Source organism: Dromaius novaehollandiae, chromosome 7 (assembly GCF_036370855.1).
Source record: "Dromaius novaehollandiae isolate bDroNov1 chromosome 7, bDroNov1.hap1, whole genome shotgun sequence".
NCBI lineage: Eukaryota > Metazoa > Chordata > Aves > Casuariiformes > Dromaiidae > Dromaius > Dromaius novaehollandiae.
In genome coordinates, this window is record NC_088104.1 from 16926714 (window position 1) to 16937287 (window position 10574).

Sequence of the window (10574 nt, forward strand, 5' to 3'; positions counted from 1 at the left end):
TTGCCCCCACAAAGTCAGCTTAGGCCTGAATTTGTGACAGATTAGAATGCTTCACTAACAAAGTGGTGAATCTTTGGAACAGTAGGAATGATTCATAAGCTTTGCACAAATATACTTCTAAAAATCTTAACAAAAAATCCCTGTGCTCTATCTTGCAGCAAAAGAATGGTTTTGGGACAGATGAAATAAATTTTGTTAGTTTTTCATTATGATCCATCAACAAGAGGGCAAGTAAGCAAATCCTGTACTTGCTTTGGAAATTACTGTGAGAATTCTGGAAGCCTTCTACTATTTATTAAAATATTTTAAAAATTGAAATTAATTATACATTCTGATGAGTGGGGCCCAGTCTTTAGCTATGGGAGAATACATGGGCTTGTGGAAGCCAGACCAGAATCACACAAAGGAGATCAGAAGCCAGATCAATATCTAAAGATGACAGACTTGACATTAGGACTCAAATAACCTTTTGGGTTTTTTCAAACATAATGCCAGCACAATATGTCAGTGAAATCCAGAAAATATTTTATACAAAACATACCTCTGCAAGGTTTCACACTGGTGATGACCATGCCAGGTAGAGTTATGTAATGATAACAGCTGGCCCAGTTGCAATTTCTTCCTCCTTGCTTCTCTTTACTGATAGCCGCATTTCTTTTCCTTGGTAACAAAACCGAGTGACTCATTCACTACGAATTATTTATGAGAGCTATCTCACCTTCATTCACTGTAAACTCACTGTCACTTCAGATTTGTTCCTTTTTCAAAATTACCCAACTCTTTACTTCTAGTGTTTGTGATTTGATTTTTCAGAAAGTGAGTATGATAACTTTCTATTTTGGCATATGCAGTTTTCTACACATATTCAATATGCCTCATTACTATACACTCTATTCTAATTAATAATTACTGAAACTTACCATAGTGTTTCCATAGTCCTGGACCAGGACCAAACTGCAGAAAATACAGGACAGACAGATGCAAGAAATGATTCTTACCTGTAACAACTCAGCCATTTCCACCAGATGGCTTTTACCAACTCTGTCAAAGACTTTCATAAAGATTCAGGGAAATACACTGAAGACCTCCAAAGAATCAAAGATCCACAGTAAGTAATTTCAAAGTTTATTGTCCGATTTTACAGCAAGCACTGCTCAGTCTTTTTTTTATTAAAGGCAAATCAATACAAATCTTTATTTTTATAATCAAAAGCAATTTGATAGAAAAAACCCAATGCTGTTAGATAATATAGGGATTTCAAATAATTTTTCAACCTGTGCATGTGCCTTCATTCTTTGTATTGTTACCAGTGCAAACCTAAAGGTTAACTTGTAGTGGAAAGAAAAGGACAAGCCCAAGAGAACTGAAATAGATGGATACTGTATGTAAGCCTATATGCACTGGAATCACTTACATTATCAGGATACAAGCTGCATCACCTAAATATTCCATCTTAAAAATAATGCAAGTCTTTTGGTGCATTGTGATACTACATGCTTAGAAAAACAAAAGTGAAGTCGAGGCCATTCTGAAAGAAAAGAGAACATGATTCCATCAAGATGGTTTCCAATGTGAACTTCTCTTTGTTGTTCCAATGTGGTTCTAACCTAAATTCTAACTACTGTTCTTGATTGCTGCAGATACTTAGCTGTTTCCAACTTTGGTAAATTATCAGTTTTCTTTTACTCATAGAAAAATATTTGATCCATGACTGACAAAGGAGTACTACAGATATTTACGCAATCACAAAGCACACTTAGAATTAAGATTCACCTAGTTAGGATCAACATAATTCTCTTCACAAACAGATAATCTGACAATTTCTACATGTCATTAAATGCTCTGACATCTTGAAGTGTCCCTGCCAAATTTAACAGAAAATATTTAGTGAGTCTTAAGTAAGCATCCTTGATGGTTTCATGAGTCATAGGCTTGTGTATACAGATATCAGGGTCATCAGCATGCTAGAAGGAATAAACATAAATGTCAAGCTAAATTTCTGTTCCAAACTCTATTTAACTGAAGCAAAGCAACTCTATCAGATAAATCAACTAAATGTCTTTATTTTTTTTAAAGCTTTTTTTAACAGGTCACTGTACAAGTGACAGGAGCGCATGCTATTTCTTCTTCTCTACTCTGAAAGCCAAAGGTTGAGTCTGGAAATGTTGTGGTAGCTGAACAGCCTTAGTAGGAGTTTTGCAATACAGGACGTTCTCTCAAAACCCCACCTTTCAGGATCTCATTAATATTTTTCTGGCCTGGAAGAAAAACTTTGATGTCTGAATCCTAGAACTCAAAAAGAAAGGGGGCGGGGTGGAGGGCAGGACAGAAACTCAAGCCATCACTTGAATGTTTCCATTTGTATTTTAAGGCACCCATGCTTGTTCTGTCCCTGGTTACTTCGGTGATACTGACATTGAGTCATAAGCTAAGGGAAGACATGAGACTGTTTTTTTTTCTTGGTTATGGAGAGAAAGAGAAATTTAGTTTCTACATTGCAAAAATGGACGACTTGGAAAACAACAAGAAAACCTCCCACCACCTCACCACTCCCACTATGTTGAACAGGAGCAGTAACCTTCTCCCCTCACTTGCACATGTCAACCACTGGTCCCTTCACCAAATGAAATTCTGAAATGCTTTGCCCCCCCTCCCCCATTTATATCCCTTCACAGAGGCTGCTTATAGCTCTAGCAGGTACAGCCTTGACACCTTAAAAGGAAAGGGGAATCACTATAACTTTCCTGCTTATGAGTGACAGGGGGGTGCAGTCACAATCAGCATCACCTTGCTTGATCTCTGGCAAAAACTAGCCACAAAACGGCACAGTGATGGGAACGCCACAAAGGAGCAGCAAAAATCGAGGAGACATCTTGTGTCTTCACACCTATGCAGATATTCCACAGAAATGAGGTTGTGTGGTGCAAGACACGTGCATGCTGCCAAACTAACGGTAAAATGATTTTACTGGCTGATTCTGATAAAACAGATCAAACTGTCCTCTGCATAGCCATAGGCTGAATATATGTTCTGAACTGGAAGCATCTATGCCAAAAGCCTGCAACGCTTTAGCCAAAAGGAGAAAGTTTGACCCGTTGGAAGTTTGCAGAGCTTCTCAAAGACCAGTCTCTACACAGGAAGAAAGTTTCATGGGTTACTATGCTCCAAAAATTTTATTCCAAAAAAATGGAACTAAAGTCGCAGTTATGTTCTTTTCATACCCAAAGGATTTATTTCTTCTATATTCCAGCTCTGGGGATTTGGAAGAGAATGTTCCTCATCTGCTCCTGCTTCACTGAAGTCAGTAGCAAACATGACATCTACCTCACGGGAAGCAGTAGATCGTTTGTTTCTACCTCCAATATCATTGCTTTACTGTTAGCAGCAGTAGACTTCATACCCACAAATAAATATGAGGAAAAAAAAGCCACTGCATACTGTAGCTGCTTATATTCAACTTCCAGAAATTGGTAGCAAAACAGAAATTCAAAAGGCAGCTATAATAAGAGAATGGTATATTTGGCCTACATGAGCTCCATCACAGGAAGAAAAAGCAAACTGTCTGGACAAGAATAATCTCGCACAGCATTATCCTCTGGACGCATATATGCTAACAGGTCTTTGGAGATCATAGATACAAATTGGGCATCCCTTCCTAGCATGCCAATACGCTCCAGATTTATCAAGTCTTACATGCTGAACATTTAGCAAGGCAACCAATCCTACGTTCCCTAGATAGAGCTACAAATGGGTAGGAGTCAGCTGCAAATCCTACCAATACTTCCTCTATTCATAGCCTCATAGGGATGTGATAATTCTAGAAGTCACACAGTTCTTTCCTACTGAAATTACATACTCTTATCCTATATAGGAAGCCTTTTTATAGGGGAAAACAGGAAGGTTTGACCTTGCCATTAATGCAGCAATTTCTAGGAGATAATTATCCTTTCCACAAAACTCACAGCAAACAAGTCTTCGTTTTCTTATATAAATATAAAAAAGATAAATAAACACACATGATTTTTGTCTATATACCATATGGGATGGGACTGCCCTAAACATGTTTTGATAAAGCTAAATTGGAACAGCTATGCTCATTTAATGTTTTAAAGGCTCCTGTTCATTGATGTGGAAGGATAGACAGAGTTCTTTGGACAAAACAAATACCAGTCCCCAGTTGTCCTGGGGATTCCTACTCCTTCTGCAGGAATGCCCAGCTGATCATGACAGAACCATTGCAATTTGCAGCCTGGTATGCTGAGGTAAATTGTAACCATTTTTATTTTTCTTTAACACACCAGACTTCCATTTGCAATAGCCAGCAGCTGCTGTACAAGGACCTGTGTTGCATCTGCAGTAGACATGGCAATGGACAACTGGAGACAGGAAGTCATCTCTGATCAAGAATCAGAGTATGCCAAGTGGTTACAATCATGCTAAGATCCTCTCCAGGGAATAAAAGTCTTATTTTTCCAGCCTTTTTTCTCCTTCCAAAGTCAAGACCTTTTGAACCAGACCTCTGGTAGCGCAGGTAGATATTGTTTCTCTCAGTCACTACTGAGACTCCACCTTAAAAAAATACTACATAACAAAATGAATGCATGAGACAATAGGCTTCCTTGTCTTTATCCTTCACAGACCACTTAGAAATAAATAATGGACTCTCTAATGTTCTCTGGTCCTTTGACTGGAAAAGCAGTTTTCAGTCAACTTGTCCAATGTTAGCCTTCATAACTCTAGATGCAAAGCACATGGTAATAATCTGTAGAGATCTGGATGATGACTCCACTTCTTGCATTATCTTAAAGACAGCTAAAAATTAATTAACCCTTTTCTTCTAACTTTTTTCTAACACTATGCAGTTGCAAATATTAGTCATAAAAGTGAGATGAAGTGGCCTAGGGAAGAGTTTTTCCATTGAGATGTAGCCCATACAGCGGAAAAGCCTTAAGACCCTGATCTAACCCGTCACCTGGGAAACACCATAAGATTATTCCTTCCATGTATTTTTCTGTACTTCAATTCAGTATTATTTTACCTGACTCTGGCAACAGACATTTTATCACTTCTCTGGCAGAAACTTAGTAATAGATGACTATTTTCTGTGCCACTAGAATGAGCATAGTGTGCTATTTTTATTTTTTCCTAGCCAAATAACTGCATAAATTTCAGTGGTGACATGCCAACACCATGTGAGTTAACCACATGTGAAAATGATTATAAATGTATGTAATACCAAATTAGACAACATCAAAAGATGCAGAAAGTGGAATTCAAAATACTGAAATTGTTCACTGTAGGCCTAAATCCCACAATCTTGCAAACATAATTAGAGACATTTGCTTTCTTGGAGTAGCATGGCTGAATTACATCTTTCCTGTTTCAAATCAATCTCACATAGCCAATGGATGGACAAACAGACATTCCACGCAGTCTTAGCTGATGAGAAGTTGATGATCGACTGCATTATGATATGAATAAGAAAGCTGTGCCAGCTGAGATTAGTGTCTCAGCAATCTGCACCCTTTGTGATTTTTGTAATCATATTTAAAACACAGGGTGGGGTAGAAGTTAGACAAATGGCTGCCCACAGTTTCTCGCTCTGATACCTATATATATATATCACAAAACTAAGCTGACTAGCAACTAGTAAATGATTATTTTTTGGACAAATTTGGTGCTGACATTCTATGAGAAAAGGTGTTATTTCAAACCACTTCATCTGAAAATAACTGGTGTTTTATAGTGTTACCATGATTACCATGTATTTTAGTGGCTATGAATTTGTGACAATAACATAAAAGAACTCTCTGTAAATGTGATAGTAAAATATTGATTGCCTTTTCAGTGGTATCCAATATGAGTAATTTTAACCAAGCCCTTCTAGATGTGTGTAAATAATTCCCCACATACCTCTTTAGTTCTCTAACCATTGAGAATTATTGCTTCCTTTTTCAGTCTGGGACCAGACTATTTTTGCAGTATTTGGGAATCTTCATGCAAATTCAAGTGAATACTCCTGTCTGCATAAAGGAGACAGGAAGACAGTCACAAGTTGAGCTAAGGAAAGAAAAAGAGACTTGTTTAAATGATGGTTTTCAGTCTTCTCTTTGTCTACACCTGCAGCTGTAAACCAAGGTAAGCACTAATTCAATTAGAAAAACAGCTGATGACAATTGTGAAAAGGAATCTAGCTGCCAGTGTAAACATGGCTGAAATCTTGTGATTTTACTTAAGAACACAGTTGAGGAAAGTACTTACACATCCCTTCTTATTGGCTCTCCTTAAACTTGGGCAAAAGATTTCTCTCCTAGCATAAATTAGCATCTCTAACATACATTGTAGGTGTTATACTTAATTGCATCCTAGGTTTTCCATGTTGCAAGTTCTTCATCCAAAGCAAACCAATTTTCTGTTTAAGACTAGATTGCCACAGTTGTGGATGTGCCAATGTTGATGTATTACACATTTCTCAGTCAATAATTCCTTTAGCATGTTGGGCATGTTCTTTGTCTACAGCTCTGTGATATTTCCCATAAACACTTTTAAAAATGAAAAAATGACTGTCATATTTTGGCATGTTTTCTAATTTTAAGGAGTAGAACACCAGCCTGTGCTATTGCGAAAGATACTACATAATGCTATTTTTCAGACCAATTGTAATAGTTACTTGCTTTTGTATGTTTTGTTTTCATGTCCTGAATATGAAATGAGCATCACTTTTTCCTTGTATTGTTATACTTTTTCATTGATATATTTGTGTTCCAGCATACACTTTAAACTGTACGAATCTCCTATAACTACTAATATTCAGACTAATGATTAAGTTAAGGCAAGTCAGGTCAGCTTGATAACTGCCTATGTGCATGCTCCTGGCTCACAGCAATGCAATTTTGCTTAAACATTCGTTATTGCAGGTCACTTCCATTATTTTGTATTTGGGAAGGGCTAAGAGCCATCATAAAGTTTCTGCAGTTCAGCTCACAAGTGGCAACTTAAATGCAAACCCTTAGCTGCATTTTGCGGATGAAGGAATTTATCCTACATTAAATGTATCCCAAACAACTACTATTGCTTACTGGTTCTTCAAGAGCATGGACTGAGCAACTTGCTTTTGGAAAAATAAGGATAAATTTGAGCAAAGCCGGGCAGTTTCATAGCTCATGTTCTCTACACAGGAAAGCACAAATAATTTTTTTGCCTTTAAGAAAAACATTTCATTCATATTTTCAATTTTTTACATCTTTTCCCTCAAAAGTATAGAAATAACACAATCTGAACAAGGTGTTTACCCGTTTCAGCTTCTGGTTTAAACCCCAGTTCTGTAATTCACTGATTTTAAGTATTAAAATGGTAAAAGTAGATCTTATCCTGAAACTTAACAATGCCCAGTATTCTCTTGGAATTGCTTATGCCTTAGATACTTTCTTCCAAAATCACTGACTGCAGCCTTCCTTTTATCTGAGTAGAGCAGTCTGCTTCAGTGAGTTAACACTCCCATTTCACTGTTTCCCAACTAGATAATCACTTGGCAGCAAGCAGCGTATTTCAGACAAACACTGCCAAGACTAGTACAATACCCTTTCAATTGGTGTCAGAAGAGCCGCTGTTTACTGCAATGCAGAATCATAATTAACAATGGAGCCTGAAACAAACAAAATATCCCTCTAAACTATTTCCTCTGGTCTTTGCTCTTATCTCAACTAGACTGTAATCTTTACAGATAGGAATTGTCTTTATTTTGAATTCTGCATGATAGTAGGTACACTGTTGAACCTTAATGATTAACAGATTCTGTTAAAGATATACCTCAGCAGAAGGCATACGGGACTGCAAAGGCAGAATTTTGTCTAAGCAGGCCTACATGAAACTTTGGTCATATCATACTATTTGTTACATGCAAATTCCTACTTTAAGTAAACATATGCAAAAAACAGATACAAATTGAGCACACTGACACACACACACGAATATACAGGGGCTGAGAGTCTTCATCAACCAAGTATAACAACATTCCTATGTCTTTAGGAAGTTTTAGTAAATACATTGCTTTTAGCTATTTGTTTCATTTTTTTTCCTTAGATACATAATCTGACTTGTACTAAGGAATACTACAAGGCAGCACCATCTAGTGGTACTAAAACCACAGTAGTATTTTTCAGTGATTTACAAAAAAACCCAAAATGTCGGTTTGGTTTCTGTGAAGAAAATTACACTTTGGAGACCATAAGGGAAATTTGCAGATGAAATTCTTTTTAAAATACCCACATGACATCTACATTTATTCATTTTTAAGTCAGAATGAAAATGCACAAACCATGGGAAACAATCATACACTTGCAATCTCTAGGCATACATATTACTTTTTTTGTTTTTTTTAGTGAATACATCCTGAAAGGGAAAAAGATGCAAGAATTTATTGATATGTTAACCACAGTGGGTAGAAAATCTATTTTTTTTCTTCCTTCCTTTCTTTCTTCCTTCCCTCCTCGTTTAAATACCTTCTTTTTATTTGCAGGAATCAGAAGGGTCCCGTATCTAACAGCAGGTGGACTGTCTTTCCACAGTGATTGATTTGGCTTATCTGTTCTGAGCAGCTGTACAGTACTATGACTATAACTTGGTAGCATTTTACATCATCTTAGCATCTGCTTTTCACAGGACGCTGAAAATCCTCTATTGACACTTCAGGCAGTGAAAAACCCTGCAACCTATCAGCCTCCATGGGAGCCTGCCAGTGCAAACCAAAGTTGCTCTGAAACCCTGGGAGTTAATGGTTTGTTATATCCATTAGGAGTCTTTCTCTGGCCATGCACTGGATAAGGTTGGCATTACCTAGAACGTGAACCTTTAATAGTTACGTAACAGCTTTTTTAGGTTTATGTGATGTGACAACGTGACACAGGAAGGAACAAACTCAATAATCAAGTACAGTAGTGCCATTTTTTTTGACATATGGTGCAAATAGCACACACACCAGTATGCCTGAACCGCTCTCTAACCTCATCCCATTTCTTGCTTTCTCCTCCATCTCACCCACATCCAACAGCTCACCTCTCCAGTTTCTTAATGTAGAACTCACGTACACTTCCACAGACTATCTATTTGGTATAGCACCAAAGCCTAACTCCCTCCATCCTGTGTAGCTCTCCTACTTGTCATCCTCAATCCTAAACATGAGAGCACAACTCATCTACCCACCCCCAGTGTCGTCTTCTCTTATGTTCACAGCTGTCAGGCATGCTGTATCTTCACAGTCCATCATCACAGGGGTACTTACAGAGCTCATAAGTTTTATTCACCACTGGCAAACAATTTTCCTGGAGTTGTGATTACTTCAACACTGGCCTCACAGGCCTCCAGCCCTATATACCTACAACAGAGTAAGAAAAAAAAGAGAATAGACTGACTGAATACAGTGATTCTAGTTTTGAATGTATGAATTATCATGAAAAAATAAAACCTAAGAGTAATTCTATGTTCCTAAACATCCAATTGCAATGCTTTCATGAACTTCCCCCTTAAACTTCTCTTCCTCATTTGCTAAATAGGCCTGTATTTTCCTTCTTACATTCCATAGTAAACATTGAGCAAATGCAAGGTAATCTACCAATTTCTGAATCTGGATGCTTTGGGGTGATTTGTTTCCAAATTCTGTGACTGTTGGTAGATGCTGCAGCCTCAGGCAGGCTATGTTCTTTGAAATACCTGTAGTCGCTACTGCTTTGTAAACTAGTCATACTTGCTTGCATTGATTTCAAAAAACTCAAACAACTGCAATTATCATTCAAGCAAAAGGTCTGAACAACAAGTTTATATAATTCTTCTTGTAACTGACCATACTCTAACTATTTTTTGATGTCTGGGCAGGGTTTTTTTTTGTCCTATCCATTCATCACTGGAAATTTATTCTAGATTCTCACTCTCCTGTTGGCTAGATACTTTCTACGCTTGCCTAAATTTATCCATGGCTAGCTAGTGATATTTGTTTTGGACAAAGCTTTGTCCTTTATCTTAAGGAATAAATACCTTAACTTGAAGGTATTTAAAGACAGCAACTATTGCCTCTCTCAATATTCACTTTTCTAGACTAACCACATGAGTATTTTTGAGGATACGTTTAGTCTCTTGCAGACATCCATGTCTGCTCTACCTGCTATCTAATCCATCTGGAAAGTGCATAGTCAGGCTAGCATGCTTTTGCATCCAAAGAAGCAAGTTCTACTAATCCCATGGCTACACAGCTTCCGGAGGCACCAGATCTTGATCTGCAAGCTTGTGGTCTCCACCACTTGGAGGCAGAGTAGAAAGCACTGTAGATACAACCCTGTCTCTACTCACAGAAACATTCTTTTTTAACCTGATAATCTTAATAGTCCCCTTACCTGTTCAAATTGGACTCCGTCTTTCTTGAACACATAACCAAACTGTACTTCAGATGCAGTCTCACCTATTTTTCTCCCGATCTCTACCAGAAATGCTTCATCTGATACATTCTAGGTTCACAACTGTATTATTTTTCATTATTACTGCAAGGTTGCAGTTTATAGTCATCTGTGATTATCTAGGTCTTC

At 37.5% G+C, this 10574-nt stretch overlaps 1 long non-coding RNA gene across 1 annotated transcript; it reads right to left on the reverse strand.

Moving 5' to 3' along the window:
* Positions 1-1112: 1112 nt before the first annotated feature.
* On the reverse strand, positions 1113-6443 carry LOC112997398 (uncharacterized). The gene is made up of 2 exons (XR_003262688.2): positions 5914-6443; positions 1113-1964 (listed from the first exon to the last, which is right to left on the reverse strand). It is a non-coding gene; the product is annotated as an uncharacterized LOC112997398 (long non-coding RNA).
* Positions 6444-10574: the final 4131 nt, after the last annotated feature.